The sequence below is a fragment of the Ranitomeya variabilis genome, chromosome 1 (assembly GCF_051348905.1).
Source record: "Ranitomeya variabilis isolate aRanVar5 chromosome 1, aRanVar5.hap1, whole genome shotgun sequence".
Classification (NCBI taxonomy): domain Eukaryota; kingdom Metazoa; phylum Chordata; class Amphibia; order Anura; family Dendrobatidae; genus Ranitomeya; species Ranitomeya variabilis.
This window is the reverse complement of record NC_135232.1, coordinates 580,013,121-580,030,341: the sequence shown is the minus strand read 5'-3', so window position 1 is coordinate 580,030,341 and position 17,221 is coordinate 580,013,121.

The following is a 17,221-nucleotide window of genomic DNA, read 5'->3' as shown; positions in this document are numbered from 1 at the left end:
TGTGAGCAGAGAGGTTTTCAGAAAGCTGAGAAGTGGGATGTGATGCTAATTATGGCATCATCGCCGCTCACCAAATGCCCTCTTCTGCTCACAAATCCTTTCCAACATATGCAGTGTAGATTGGGGATATCACACACCACACCAGTCGGTGAGCCAAAAGCTACAAATGCTGCTGAAGCAGGGCAAGGGCGGCTGAAGCTGTATCTGACTTTCTAAAATGGGAAGACAGACGGCTTTCTTCACTAGCAGATACGGCAGCTCCGGTAGCTTTTGAGAAAACGTTGAACCACGAGGTTAAGCACATGGGCCAGGCAAGGTACGTGAGTGAGCTCACCTTGCCTCAGAGCCGCCACGTTTCCGGCCATTGTCACACACGACCATGCCTGGCTGTAGGTTCAGTGGTGTCATCCAAATATCTAACTGCCCTTTCAGTGCTGTCTACAACTCTTCTGCATTGTGCGGTTTGTCACCTATGCAGATTAGCTCCAGCACAGACTGTTGCCGCTTGGCTGAGGCAGTGCTTCAAGCTTCTGACTGATGTGTTCATTTCAGAGATGGAGGCAGAGGAGGAGAAGGAGGTGCAAGAGCTGTAGACTGTGGGGGCTGTTATGGACCTGGTGGTTAGGAGCACCCGAAATGACCTGATGGTTAAAATGGAAAAACCTGGGACAAGCTCTGAGGAAGTGGTAACTCTACTGACCGCAATCCCTAATCCTATCACACACACTAGAAATAGCCGTGGAGCATACCTAACTCTCCCTAGATGCCTCTTCACAGCCTAAGAGCTAACTACCCCTAAAGATAGAAATAGCAGCCTACCTTGCCTCAGAGGAATTCCCCAAAGTAAGGTAGCCCCCCACAAATATTGACTGTGAGTTAAGAGGAAGTAACAAACACAGGAATGAAACAGATTTTAGCAAAGAAGGCCGAATCTTCTCTAGACAGACAGAGGATAGGAAAGGGAACTATGCGGTCAGTATTAAAAACTACAAAAACCACGCAGAGTGTGCAAAAAGACCTCCACACCGACTCACGGTGTGGAGGTGCAGCTCTGCACCCCCAGAGCTTCCAGCTAGCAAGGAAATATCATAATAGCAAGCTGGACTAGAAACATAGCATGTACTGAGAAATATATTCAAAAACCAATGAACAGCAAATGGACTAGCGAGGACTTAGCTTCTGCTGGAGTAGACAGGTCATCTGAGAAATCCAAGAGAGATCTGAACCAGTACTGAGACATTGACAGCTGGCATGAACTAACGACATGGGCAGAGTTAAATAGGGAAGCCAGCAGCAGCAATAAACGAGGGCAGCTGAGAAAGCCAACCTCAAAGATCAGCAGTTCCACTTAAAGCCACCAGAGGGTGTCCAAGGACAGAACTCACCAAAGTACCATTCACGACCACAGGAGGGAGCCCGAGAACGGAATTCACAACAGGGGGCAACCCTGATTGATGTAGGGCCCGCAATCCTTGGCGTGGGGAGGATGTGTTCCATCCCAAGGTCCGACTGGGTCCCGGCTTCCACTATGTTAACTGTTGTGAATTTGGATTCTGGGCTCCCCGGTGGCTACTGGTGGAATTGAACTGGTGTCTTCATCTTCTCTGTTCACCTGTTCCCATCAAGATGTGGGAGTCGCTATATAACCTTGCTGCTCTGTTAGTTGCTTGCCGGTCAACAATGTTATCAGAAGCCTCTCTGTGCTTGTTCCTGCTCCTAGACAACTACTAGATAAGTTGGACTCTTGTCCATGTTTGTTTTTGCATTTTTGTTCCAGTTCACAGCTGTAGTTTCGTTACTGTGTCTGGAAAGCTCTTGTGAACAGGAATTGCCACTCTGGTGTTATGAGTTAATGCCAGAGTTTTAAAGTAATTTCTGGATGGTGTTTTGATAGGGTTTTCAGCTGACCATGAAAGTGTCCTTTCTGTCTTCTGCTATGTAGTAAGTGGACCTCAAATTTGCTAAACCTATTTTCATACTACGTTTGTTATTTCATCTTTATTCACCGCCAATACATGTGGGGGGCCTCTGTCTCCTTTCGGGGTATTTCTCTAGAGGTGAGCTAGGACTGATATTTTCCTCTGCTAGCATTATTTAGTCCTCCGGCTGGTGCTGGGCATCTAGAATCAACGTAGGCATGCTACCCGGCCACTGCTAGTTGTGCTTTAGGTTTAGTTCATGGTCAGCTCAGTTCCCATCTTCCAAGAGCTAGTTCCTATATATGCTTATGCTATGTTCTCTTGCCATTGAGATCATGACAGTTAACCCAGTGTGCCGTCAGTGAGATGTACCATCCCTGCCCACAAGCACTTGTCCACATATCCGTGGTTAGGTGGACTTTCCCAGTAACAGCATTGTTGAGGGCACGGGTAATGTTGTGGGACACATGCTGGTGTAATGCCGGTACGGCACTCCGGGAGAAATAGTGGTGACTGGGGATCGAGTACCTTGGGAAGGCTGCCGCCATCAGGTTGTGGAAAACTTCTGTCTCAATGAGCCTAAAAGGCAACATTTTGAGCGCAAGCAGACAAGAAATTTTTGAATTAAGTACTGTGGACTGTGTGGCATTGGCTGGGTATGTCTGCTTGCTTTCCAAGGACTGGGGTATAGACAACTAAAGGCTGGACTGTGACAAGGATGTGGACGGGCTTGATGATGGTGCTGGTTGACTGTGAGCAACAACAGGTGCAGGGCCGAAGGCATCTTCACAGGCACAGTGAACTGGGGATTGGCTTGTATGCAAAACAGTGGAAGAAGCAGTGTTGTCACCTGCAGACAGTGTTCCTGGAGCTTTGGGTTCAGCCCACAAAGTTGGGTGCTTTGCTGCTATGTGCCTAATCATGCTGGTGGTGGTCAGGCTAGTAGTTTTGCTACCCCTGCAAATGTGGGCATGGCAAGTGCTGCAAATGTCCTGTTTGGGGTTATCAGCAGAGTCTTTAAAAAATAACCAGACTCGGCAAGACATCAAATGATGTCAGAAGATGGGCATCTCTAACTGCGCATGCCCAAGGCATAAGATAACAGCGCAGGCACCTGGACAGTTGAAAACAACGCTGAGGAGGTGGCGCCAGGCGCCAAGAGGGCATGAGTGAAGGCGGTGCTGTTTCTGCATTAGGGGGGGGAAAGATCTGCCCCAGGAATATTTCAAGGTATTTTGGACAAGTTGCACAATCGATTATTTCTGCAGTTACAGCACCAAGAACTAAAAGAGCCACCTTGTCAGAATGCAGCATTAGTGCAGCACAAGGTGGCTCTTTTAGTTACAAACGCCTGGGAGGGTGACAGGTTCCCTTTCATTTTGGAAAACAATAAAAAATGAGTAGAACAAGGCTAGCAGACAGAACTATGCAACGTATGCATGCAAATAAAAGATTTTTCCACCACAGATACACCAGGCCTCAGCCTGAGATAACAGACTGTATACATTTTTTTATGTTTTGTGTTAATTTTTGAAAACACAATATAATGAGTAGAACAAGGCTAGCAGACAGAACTATGCAACGTATGCATGCAAATAAAAGATTTTTCCACCACAGATACACCGGGCCTCAGCCTGAGATAACAGACTGTATACATTTTTTTATGTTTTGTGTTAATTTTTGAAAACACAATATAATGAGTAGAACAAGGCTAGCAGACAGAAGTATGTTACGTATGCCTGCGAAGCAAAAATGTTTCCACCAGATACACCAGGCGTCAGCCTGAGATAACAGACTGATCTATATGTGTCCTTGATTTTTTGGGCACACGAAAATTGTGTCAGCAAGTTGGCTATGACACACAAAAAAGGAGTACTAAAATTCTAAGATATTTTGCACAATGATATGTGATGCGTGTGGCACACAACTCACAGTGATAAATCTAAGAACTGTAGTTAAATATTTTTGGGCCAGCTACAGATTTTGAGGGCAGCAAAATGGTGTCCAAAATGTTGTACGACACTACAATTATTAGATAGTACCAAAAAAAAGGACAGGTTTTTTGGCGCACCCACTGATGCCTGGGACAAAAAAAAATTAAATTCTTTGATTTGCATTCTCATCTATTACAATGACCTGGCTGTAGTCTGCAGCATGACCAAGCAAATAAATGTAGACAAAAGGGGGCTATGGATTAACCCTAGAACGCATATTGGGGGCCTTTTAGTATGTCGTTGTTGATAATATCCAGTTGTTCATATAATTTTTTTCATAGGCATTATGGTGTAACAATGCTTGTTTGGTGAAAACTACATCTGTACGAATTGGGGCCTTTTAGGCCCACGCTATTTTTATCATGTTCTCAGTAGTGTTTGTGTCTCAAGTTACTTTATTTGTACTCAGTAATGTTGGTGGAGGGGCCAGGGTGTGGATAATAACATGTGAGGATGTCATGTGATTTTTGGAGGGAGTGATAAGGCCATGACATCACCTCAGGTCCTTCGGAACACAGTAATGAGCTGTGTATAGAGTACTGAGGACAGTATACACTGTGAGCTAATTGCTGAAGGACCTGTGATAAGATAAGCTGTTGAGAGGAAATCTGATTCATTTTCAGTTTCTGTTTCTAAGAAGCTTGCAAAGGCTAGAGCTTGTGAGCCACACAAATCCAGAGAATTGTACACCACCTAAAAGTATAAAAGGTAAGAGCTGCTGAGGGTGAGAGGAAGAAGGGGGGACATTACACTTACAGTGTGTCACACACAAGCAAAGAGTGGACAACCCTGATTCTGTTCATTGTTTTTTCTTTTAGTTTGCTAACATCTAGTCAGCAATGGCACACTCTTCCTCCAAGTGTCTGACTGACCAAGAGATTGAAGCGATTATGTTTCAAAGCGATGATGAAAGTGAACTATCTTTGTCTAATGAAGAATATCTGCCACCAGCTAATCAAACATCCTCATCAAGTGATTCTTCTGATGATGAAGAAGTGAATCTAGTGGATCCTCAAGAAGTGATAAGCAGAACATCCAAAACGAATGTTTTTTGGGACAGTAATCCTACATTAGTCGGACGTACTCCAACACACAATATTGTGAGACAGGCTCAAGGAGCTGTGGGAAGTCCCAGTTACTTTACCCCTAGAGATGTATTCTGTACTTATTTTTCTGACAATATTGCAGAAGAGGTCCTATTATGTTCAAACCTAGAAGGAAGACGTATCGCTTCTGCAAAAAATAAGTCCTGGAAAAATATCTCAAAAGAGGAACTTTATGCATATATTGGACTTTTACTGCTGGCAGGGAGTCAAAAATCGTATGATGTCCCAATACGAGAATTATTTCTGGACCCACTTTCTGATCCACACTATAAGGCGACAATGTCAGTGGGCAGATATGAGGAAATTAGAAGAATCATTCGCTTTGATGATAAGCGAACTCATGCAGCGAGGTTTGAAACAGACAAATTAGCCCCTATCAGTTATATCTGGAACATATTTATCAAAAATTGCAAAAAACTTTACAATCCTAGTACTAATGTTACTGTAGATGAGCAACTTGTACCGTTCAGAGGATGCTGCAATTCATACAATACATGCCCAGCAAGCCAGCCAAGTACGGAATAAAAATCTTCTGGATGTGTGATTCTGCAAATTATTATGGCATAAATGGCGTAATCTACTGTGGCAAAGAGGTTGGTGCACCAGTACAGAAGGATCTGGGGTCTGAAATAGTCAAAACTCTTGCTGTTCCAATATTCAATTCAGGTAGAAACATTACCATGGACAATTATTTCACCAATGTTGAACTAGGCAATTTTCTGCTTGCAAAAGCTATTACACTTGTTGGTACTATAAAGCAAAACAGACGAGAAATTCCAGAAGCACTGAAACACAATCGTCAGCGAGTACTTTATGAGAGTGTCTTTGGATTCAATAACAAAGCGACTTTGGTATCTTACAAGGCGAAGAAGGAGAAATCTGTAATTTTACTCAGTACCATGCATCACGATTGCAGTGTTGACAGCAATGACAAAAAATTGAAACCAGAAATCATCCTGCATTACAATAAAACAAAAGGAGGTGTAGATAAAATGGATGAGATGGTGGGAGAATATTCGTGTAAGAGGCAAACAAAACGATGGCATGTAGTACTATTTTCAAATATGTTTGATGTAGCAGCCCTAAATTCATTCATTATTTATACAGAAACTCATCCGGAATTTCATGCATTTCATTTCACACAGAATTTCATGCACAGAGGAAGGACAGGAGACGCATATTCTTGAAGGACCTTTGTCATGAACTTGTAATGCCTCACATGATAGAGCGAAGCGACTTGAAATGCTTGCCAAAGCAAACTAAAGAAGCAAAGAAACGGTGTGGCGTACAGTTTCAGATTATTCCAGAGCCAGGAGAAAGAAAACGAAAGCGTTGTTTCATGTGTCCAAGAAACATAGAGAGGAAAACTGAGCGATATTGTTCCACTTGTAAGGAAACTGTTTGCAAAGAACACTCTTCTGAAAAAAGAACATGTCAGAATTGTTTGGAAGACTAATATAATAGAAAAGAAAGTTAGAATAAAAATGTAGCTGCAGCTAGTTTGCTATAGATTTCTATGCGTTTTTATGTGTTTTCATGTCTGTGTGAAATTTGGGAAAAAAAAGATTTTTTGCTGTTTTCTGTGAAAAATTATGATTAAAATTTTGTCCACTATTCATATTTTATTGAGCAATTTTGAAATAAACTTGTGAAAGTTATTTAAGTGTGTTTTTCTATAACTGCAGCTAGGTTTATATTAACCCCTTCACCCCCAAGGGTGGTTTGCACGTTAATGACCGGGCCAATTTTTACAATTCTGACCACTGTCCCTTTATGAGGTTATAACTCTGGAACGCTTCAACGGATCCCAGTGATTCTGACACTGTTTTCTCGTGACATATTGTACTTCATGATAGTGGTAAAAATTCTGTGATAGTACCTGCGTTTATTTGTGAAAAAAAACGGAAATTTGGCGAAAATTTTGAAAATTTCGCAATTTTCCAACTTTGAATTTTTATGCAATTAAATCACAGAGATATGTCACACAAAATACTTAATAAGTAACATTTCCCACATGTCTACTTTACATCAGCACAATTTTGGAACCAAAATTTTTTTTTGTTAGGGAGTTATAAGGGTTAAAAGTTGACCAGCAATTTCTCATTTTTACAACACCATTTTTTTTTAGGGACCACATCTCATTTGAAGTCATTTTGAGGGGTCTATATGATAGAAAATGCCCAAGTGTGACACCATTCTAAAAACTGCACCCCTCAAGGTGCTCAAAACCATATTCAAGAAGTTTATTAACCCTTCTGGTGCTTCACAGGAATTTTTGGAATGTTTAAATAAAAATGAACATTTAACTTTTTTTCACAAAAAATTTACTTCAGCTCCAATTTGTATTATTTTACCAAGGGTAACAGGAGAAAATGGACCCCAAAAGTTGTTGTACAATTTGTCCTGAGTACGCCGATACCCCATATGTGGGGGTAAACCACTGTTTGGGCGCATGACAGAGCTCGGAAGCGAAGGAGCGCCATTTGACTTTTCAAAGCAAAATTGACTGGAATTGAGATGGGACGCCATGTTGCGTTTGGGGAGCCCCTGATGTGCCTAAACATTGAAACCCCCCACAAGTGACACCATTTTGGAAAGTAGACCCCCTAAGGAACTTATCTAGAGGTGTGGTGAGCACTTTGACCCACCAAGTGCTTCACAGAAGTTTATAATGCAGAACCGTAAAAATAAAAAATCATATTTTTTCACAAAAATTATGTTTTCACCCCCAATTTTTTATTTTCCCAAGGGTAAGAGAAGAAATTGGACCCCAAAAGTTGTTGTACAATTTGTCCTGAGTACGCTGATACCCCAAATGTGGGGGTAAACCACTGTTTGGGCGCATGGGAGACCTCGGAAGGGAAGGAGTGCCGTTTGACTTTTCAATGCAAAATTGACAGGAATTGAGATGGGACGCCATGTTGCGTTTGGAGAGCCACTGATGTGCCTAAACATTGAAACCCCCCACAAGTGACACCATTTTGGAAAGTGGACCCCCTAAGGAACTTATCTAGATGTGTTTTGAGCGCTTTGACCCACCAAGGGCTTCACAGAAGTTTATAATGCAGAGCCGTAAAAATAAAACAAAAATTTTTTCCCACAAAAATTATTTTTTTAGCCCCCAGTTTTGTATTTTCCCGAGGGTAGCAGGAGAAATTGGACCCCAAAATTTGTTGCCAAGTTGTCCTGAGTGCGATGATACACCATATGTGGGGAGAACCACTGTTTGGGTGCATGGGAGGGCTCGGAAAGGAAGGAGCGTCATTTGGAATGCAGACTTAGATGGAATGGTCTGCAGGTGTCACATTGCGTTTGCAGAGCCCCTAATGTACCTAAACAGTAGAAACCCCCCTCAAGTGACACCATTTTGGAAAGTATACCCCCTAAGGAACTTATCTAGATGTGTGGTGAGCGTTTTGACCCACCAAGGGCTTCACAGAAGTTTATAATGCAGAGCCGTAAAAATAAAACAAAAATTTTTTCCCACAAAAATTATTTTTTAGCCCCCAGTTTTGTATTTTCCCGAGGGTAACAGGAGAAATTGGACCCCAAAAGTTGTTGTCCAAGTTGTCCTGAGTGCGCTGATACCCCATATGTGGGGGGGGGGGAACCACCGTTTGGACGCATGGAAGGGCTCGGAAGGGAAGGAGCGCCATTTGAAATGCAGACTTAGATGGAATGGTCTGCAGGCGTCACATTGCGTTTGCAGAGCCCCTAATGTACCTAAACAGTAGAAACCCCCCACAAGTGACACCATGTTGGAAAGTAGACCCCCTAAGGAACTTATCTAGATGTGTGGTGAGCGCTTTGACCCACCAAGGGCTTCACAGAAGTTTATAATGCAGAGCCGTAAAAAGAAAACAAAAATTTTTTCCCACAAAAATTATTTTTTAGCCCCCAGTTTTGTATTTTCCCGAGGGTAACAGGAGAAATTGGACCGCAAAGGTTGTTGTCCTATTTGTCCTGAGTGCGCTGATACCCCATATGTGGGGGGGAACCACCGTTTGGACGCATGGAAGGGCTCGGAAGGGAAGGAGCGCCATTTGAAATGCAGACTTGGATGGAATGGTCTGCAGGCGTCACATTGCGTTTGCAGAGCCCCTAATGTACCTAAACAGTAGAAGCGCCGCACAAGTGACCCCATTTTGGAAACTAGACCCCCCAAGGAACTTATCTAGATGTGTTGTAAGAACTTTGAACCCCCAAGTGTTTCACTACAGTTTATAACGCAGAGCCGTGAAAATAAAAAATATTTTTTTTTTCCCACAAAAATTATTTTTTAGCCCCCAGTTTTGTATTTTCCCAGGGGTAACAGGAGAAATTGGACCCCAAAGGTTGTTGTCCTATTTGTCCTGAGTACGCTGATACCCCATATGTTGGGGTAAAACCCTGTTTGGGCACACGGGAGAGCTCGGAAGGGAAGGAGCACTGTTTTACTTTTTCAACGCAGAATTGGCTGGAATTGAGATCGGACGCCATGTCGCGTTTGGAGAGCCCCTGATGTGCCGAAACAGTGGAAAACCCCCAATTATAACTGAAACCCTAATACAAACACACCCCTAACCCTAATCCCAACAGTAACCCTAACCACACCTCTAACCCTGACACACCCCTAACCCTAATCCCAACCCTATTCCCAACCGTAAATGTAATCTAAACCCTAACCGTAACTTTAGCCCCAACCCTAACCCTAACTTTAGCCCCAACCCTAACTGTAGCCTTAACCCTAGCCCCAACCCTTGCCCTAACCCTAGCCCTAACCCTAGCCCTAACCCTAGCCCCAACCCTAGCCCTAACCCTAGCCCTAACCCTAGCCCTAACCCTAGCCCTAACCCTAGACCTAGCCCTAACCTTAGCCCTAACCCTAGCCCTAACCCTAGCCCTAACCCCAGCCCCAACCCTAACCCTAGCCCTAACCCTAGACCTATCCCTAACCCTAGCCCTAACCCTAGCCCCAACCCTAACCCTAACCCTAGCCCTAATGGGAAAATGGAAATAAATACGTTTTTTTTATTTTTCCCTAACTAAGGGGGTGATGAAGGGGGTTTGATTTACTTTTATAGCGAGTTTTTTAGCGGATTTTTATGATTGGCAGCCGTCACACACTGAAAGACGCTTTTTATTGCAAAAAATATTTTTTGTGTTACCACATTTTGAGAGCTATAAATTTTCCATATTTTGGTCCACATAGTCATGTGAGGTCTTGTTTTTTGCGGGACGAGTTGACGTTTTTATTGGTAACATTTTTGGGCATGTCACATTTTTTGATCGCTTTTTATTCCGATTTTTGTGAGGCAGAATGACCAAAAACCAGCTATTCATGAATTTCTTTTGGGGTAGGCGTTTATACCGTTCCGCGTTTGGTAAAATTGATAAAGCAGTTTTATTCTTCGGGTCAGTACGATTACAGCGATACCTCATTTATATTATTTTTTTATGTTTTGGCGCTTTTATACGATAAAAACTATTTTATGGAAAAAATAATTATTTTTGCATCGCTTTATTCTCAGGACTATAACTTTTTTATTTTTTTGCTGATCATGCTGTATGGCGGCTCGTTATTTGCGGGACAAGATGACACTTTCAGCGGTACCATGGTTATTTATATCTGTCTTTTTGATCTCGTGTTATTCCACTTTTTGTTCGGCGGTATGATAATAAAGCGTTGTTTTTTGCCTCGTTTTTTTTTTTTTTTCTTACGGTGTTTACTGAAGGAGTTAACTAGTGGGCCAGTTTTATAGGTCGGGTCGTTGCGGACGCGGCGATACTAAATATGTGTACTTTTATTGTTTTTTTTTATTATTTAGATAAAGAAATGTATTTATGGGAATAATATATATATATTTTTTTCATTATTTTGGAATATTTTTTTTTCATTTTTTTTACACATTTGGAAATTTTTTTTTAACTTTTTTACTTTGCCCCAGGGGGGACAATACAGATCGGTGATCTGCCAGTTTGCATAGCACTCTGACAGATCACCGATCTGAGAGAAGCGCAGGCTGCTTCACAGTGCCTGCTCTGAGCAGGCTTCTGTGAAGCCACCTCCCTCCCTGCAGGACCCGGATCCGCGGCCATCTTGGATCCAGGTCTGGAGCAGGCAGGGAGGGAGGTAAGACCCTCGCAGCAACGCGATCACATCGCGTTGCTGCGGGGGGCTCAGGGAAGCCCGCAGGGAGCCCCCTCCCTGCGCGATGCTTCCCTGCACCGCCGGCACATCGCGATCATGTTTGATCACGGTGTGCCGGGGGTTAATGTGCCGGGAGCGGTCCGTGACCACTCCTGGCACATAGTGCCGGATGTCAGCTGCGATAGGCATCTGACACCCGGCCGCGCTCCCCCCGTGAGCGCCGCCGATCGCGCTGGACGTACTATCATGATCTCAATGGCAAGAGAACATAGCATAAGCATATATAGGAACTAGCTCTTGGAAGATGGGAACTGAGCTGACCATGAACTAAACCTAACGCACAACTAGCAGTGGCCGGGTAGCATGCCTACGTTGATTCTAGATGCCCAGCCCAGCCGGAGGACTAAATAAAGCTAGCAGAGGAAAATATTAGTCCTAGCTCACCTCTAGAGAAATACCCCGAAAGGAGACAGAGGCCCCCCACATGTATTGGCGGTGAGTTGAGATGAAATAACAAACGTAGTATGAAAATAGGTTTAGCAAATTTGAGGTCCACTTACTACATAGCAGAAGACAGAAAGGACACTTTCATGGTCAGCTGAAAACCCTATCAAAAACACCATCCAGAAATTACTTTAAAACTCTGGCATTAACTCATAACACCAGAGTGGCAATTCCCGTTCACAAGAGCTTTCCAGACACAGTAACGAAACTACATCTGTGAACTGGAACAAAATGCAAAAACAAACATGGACAAGAGTCCAACTTATCTAGTAGTTGTCTAGGAGCAGGAACAAGCACAGAGAGGCTTCTGATAACATTGTTGACCGGCAAGCAACTAACAGAGCAGCAAGGTTATATAGCGACTCCCACATCTTGATGGGAACAGGTGAACAGAGAAGATGAAGACACCAGTTCAATTCCACCAGTAGCCACCGGGGGAGCCCAGAATCCAAATTCACAACAGTACCCCCCCCTCAAGGAGGGGGCACCGAACCCTCACCAGAACCACCAGGGCGATCAGGATGGGCCCTATGAAAGGCACGAACCAGATCGGAGGCATGAACATCAGATGCATTCACCCAAGAATTATCCTCCTGGCCGTATCCCTTCCACTTGACCAGATACTGGAGTCTCCGTCTGGAAACACGAGAGTCCAAGATTTTCTCCACAACGTACTCCAACTCACCCTCAACCAACACCGGAGCAGGAGGCTCAACGGAAGGCACAACCGGTACCTCATACCTGCGCAACAATGACCGATGAAAAACGTTATGAATAGAAAAGGATGCAGGGAGGTCCAAACGGAAGGAAACAGGGTTAAGAATCTCCAATATCTTATACGGGCCGATAAACCGAGGCTTAAACTTAGGAGAAGAGACCCTCATAGGGACAAAACGAGAAGACAACCACACCAAATCCCCAACAGAAAGCCGAGGACCAACACGACGGTGGCGGTTGGCAAAAAGCTGAGTCTTCTCCTGGGACAACCTCAAATTGTCCACCACCTGCCCCCAGATCTGATGCAATCTCTCCACCACAGCATCCACTCCAGGACAATCCGAAGATTCCACCTGACCAGAGAAAAATCGAGGCTGAAACCCCGAATTACAGAAAAACGGGGACACCAAAGTGGCAGAGCTGGCCCGATTATTGAGAGCGAACTCCGCCAATGGCAAAAAAGCAACCCAATCATCCTGGTCAGCAGACACAAAACACCTCAGATATGTCTCCAGGGTCTGATTAATCCGCTCGGTCTGGCCATTCGTCTGAGGATGGAAAGCGGACGAAAAAGATAAATCTATGCCCATCCTAGCACAGAATGCCCGCCAAAATCTAGACACGAATTGGGTCCCTCTGTCAGAAACGATATTCTCAGGAATACCATGCAAACGAACAACATTTTGAAAAAACAGAGGAACCAACTCGGAAGAAGAAGGTAACTTGGGCAGAGGAACCAAATGGACCATCTTAGAAAAACGGTCACACACCACCCAGATGACAGACATCTTCTGAGAAACAGGCAGATCTGAAATAAAATCCATCGAGATGTGCGTCCAAGGTCTCTTAGGAATAGGCAAGGGCAACAATAATCCACTAGCCCGAGAACAACAAGGCTTGGCCCGAGCACAAACGTCACAAGACTGCACAAAGCCTCGCACATCTCGTGACAGGGAAGGCCACCAGAAGGACCTTGCCACCAAATCCCTGGTACCAAAAATGCCAGGATGACCTGCCAACGCAGAAGAATGAACCTCAGAGATGACTCTACTGGTCCAATCATCAGGAACAAACAGTTTATCAGGTGGGCAACGATCAGGTCTCTCCGCCTGAAACTCCTGCAAGGCCCGCCGCAGGTCTGGAGAAACGGCTGACAATACCACTCCATCCTTAAGGATACCTGTGGGCTCAGAGTTACCAGGCGAGTCAGGCTCAAAACTCCTAGAAAGGGCATCCGCCTTAACATTCTTAGAACCCGGTAGGTATGACACCACAAAATTAAACCGAGAGAAAAATAATGACCAGCGCGCCTGTCTAGGATTCAGGCGCCTGGCGGTCTCAAGATAAATCAAATTTTTGTGGTCAGTCAATACCACCACCTGATGTCTGGCCCCCTCAAGCCAATGGCGCCACTCCTCAAAAGCCCACTTCATGGCCAAAAGCTCCCGATTCCCAACATCATAATTCCGCTCAGCGGGCGAAAATTTACGGGAAAAGAAGGCACAAGGCCTCATCACGGAGCAGTCAGAACTTTTCTGCGACAACACTGCCCCAGCTCCGATCTCAGAAGCGTCGACCTCAACCTGAAAAGGTAGAGCAACATCAGGCTGACGCAACACAGGGGCAGAGGAAAAACGGCGCTTAAGCTCCCGAAAGGCCTCCACAGCATCAGGGGACCAATCAGCAACATCAGCACCCTTCTTAGTCAAATCGGTCAATGGCTTAGCAATATCCGAAAAACCAGCAATAAATCGACGATAAAAGTTAGCAAAGCCCAAAAATTTCTGAAGACTCTTAAGAGAAGAGGGCTGCGTCCAATCACAAATAGCTTGAACCTTGACAGGATCCATTTCAATGGAAGAGGGGGAAAAAATATATCCCAAAAAGGAAATCCTCTGTACCCCAAAAACACACTTAGAACCCTTCACACACAAAGAATTAGACCGCAAAACCTGAAAAACCCTCCTGACTTGCTGGACATGAGAGTCCCAGTCATCCGAAAAAATCAGAATATCATCCAGATACACAATCATAAATTTATCCAAATAATCGCGAAAAATATCATGCATAAAGGACTGGAAAACTGACGGAGCATTAGAAAGACCAAAAGGCATCACTAAATACTCAAAGTGGCCCTCGGGCGTATTAAATGCGGTTTTCCACTCATCCCCCTGCCTGATTCGCACCAAATTATACGCCCCACGAAGGTCAATCTTAGAGAACCACTTGGCCCCCTTTATGCGAGCAAACAAATCAGTCAGCAACGGCAATGGGTATTGATATTTAACAGTGATTTTATTCAAAAGCCGATAATCAATACATGGTCTCAAAGAGCCGTCTTTTTTTGACACAAAGAAAAAACCGGCTCCTAAGGGAGATGACGATGGACGAATATGTCCCTTTTCCAAGGACTCCTTTATATATTCTCGCATAGCAGCATGTTCAGGCACAGACAGATTAAATAAACGACCCTTTGGGTATTTACTACCCGGGATTAAATCTATGGCACAATCGCACTCTCGGTGCGGAGGTAACGAACCAAGCTTGGATTCTTCAAAGACGTCACGATAGTCAGACAGGAACTCAGGAATTTCAGAGGAAATGGATGATGAAATGGAAACCACAGGTACATCCCCATGAGCCCCCTTACATCCCCAGCTCAACACAGACATAGCTCTCCAGTCGAGGACTGGGTTGTGAGATTGCAGCCAAGGCAATCCTAGCACCAAATCATCATGTAGATTATACAGCACCAGAAAGCGAATAATCTCCTGGTGATCCGGATTAATACGCATAGTTACTTGTGTCCAGTATTGTGGTTTATTATTAGCCAATGGGGTGGAGTCAATCCCCTTCAGAGGAATAGGAGTCTCCAAAGGCTCTAAATCATACCCACAGCGTTTGGCAAAGGACCAATCCATAAGACTCAAAGCGGCGCCAGAGTCGACATAGGCGTCCGTGGTAATAGATGACAAAGAGCAAATCAGGGTCACAGATAGAATAAATTTAGACGGTAAGGTGCAAATGGAAACAGATTTACCAAGCTTTTTAGTGCGCTTAGAGCATGCTGATATAACATGAGTAGAATCACCACAATAGAAACACAACCCATTTTTCCGTCTAAAATTCTGCCGCTCGCTTCGGGACAGAATTCTATCACACTGCATACTCTCTGGCGACTTCTCAGTGGACACCGCCAGATGGTGCACTGGTTTGCGCTCCCGCAAACGCCTATCGATCTGAATAGCCATTGTCATGGACTCATTCAGACCCGCAGGCACAGGGAACCCCACCATAACATCCTTAATGGCATCAGAGAGACCCTCTCTGAAAGTCGCCGCCAGGGCGCACTCATTCCACTGAGTAAGCACAGACCATTTACGGAATCTTTGGCAGTAAATTTCCGCTTCATCTTGCCCCTGAGATAGGGACATCAAAGTTTTTTCTGCCTGAAGCTCCAAATGAGGTTCGTCATAAAGCAACCCCAAGGCCAGAAAAAACGCATCCACATTGAGCAACGCAGGATCCCCTGGTGTCAATGAAAAAGCCCAGTCTTGAGGGTCGCCCCGGAGCAAGGAAATCACAATCCTGACCTGCTGTGCAGGGTCTCCGGCAGAGCGAGATTTCAGAGACAAAAATAATTTGCAATTATTTCGAAAATTCTGAAACCCGGATCTATTCCCCGAGAAAAATTCCGGCAAAGGAATTCTCGGCTCAGATACAGGTGCATGACAAACAAAATCTTGCAAATTTTGTACCTTCGTGGCGAGATTATTCAAACCTGCAGTTACACTCTGAAGATCCATTACAAACAGGTGGACACAGAGCCATTCAAGGGTTAAGAGGAGGTAAGAGGCAGCTAGACAGCAATTAAGGGCTAGGCAGCAAAACTCTGAGGGGAAAAAAAAAAATTTCCCTTCAACACTTCTTTTTCTCCTGCTTCAGCCCAAACAATTAACACTTTGATGGCCGGTCAAACTATCATGATCTCAATGGCAAGAGAACATAGCATAAGCATATATAGGAACTAGCTCTTGGAAGATGGGAACTGAGCTGACCATGAACTAAACCTAACGCACAACTAGCAGTGGCCGGGTAGCATGCCTACGTTGATTCTAGATGCCCAGCCCAGCCGGAGGACTAAATAAAGCTAGCAGAGGAAAATATTAGTCCTAGCTCACCTCTAGAGAAATACCCCGAAAGGAGACAGAGGCCCCCCACATGTATTGGCGGTGAGTTGAGATGAAATAACAAACGTAGTATGAAAATAGGTTTAGCAAATTTGAGGTCCACTTACTACATAGCAGAAGACAGAAAGGACACTTTCATGGTCAGCTGAAAACCCTATCAAAAACACCATCCAGAAATTACTTTAAAACTCTGGCATTAACTCATAACACCAGAGTGGCAATTCCCGTTCACAAGAGCTTTCCAGACACAGTAACGAAACTACAGCTGTGAACTGGAACAAAATGCAAAAACAAACATGGACAAGAGTCCAACTTATCTAGTAGTTGTCTAGGAGCAGGAACAAGCACAGAGAGGCTTCTGATAACATTGTTGACCGGCAAGCAACTAACAGAGCAGCAAGGTTATATAGCGACTCCCACATCTTGATGGGAACAGGTGAACAGAGAAGATGAAGACACCAGTTCAATTCCACCAGTAGCCACCGGGGGAGCCCAGAATCCAAATTCACAACAACGTACTATCCCGTCCGTGGTCATGGGAGCCCACCCCACCTCGACGGGATAGTACGTCCGATGTCAGAAAAGGGTTAAATAAGCAGCAACAGAAAACAGTAATGGAGCTTTTTGAGGTATGCAGTGAGGTCTGTGTACTCACATACAG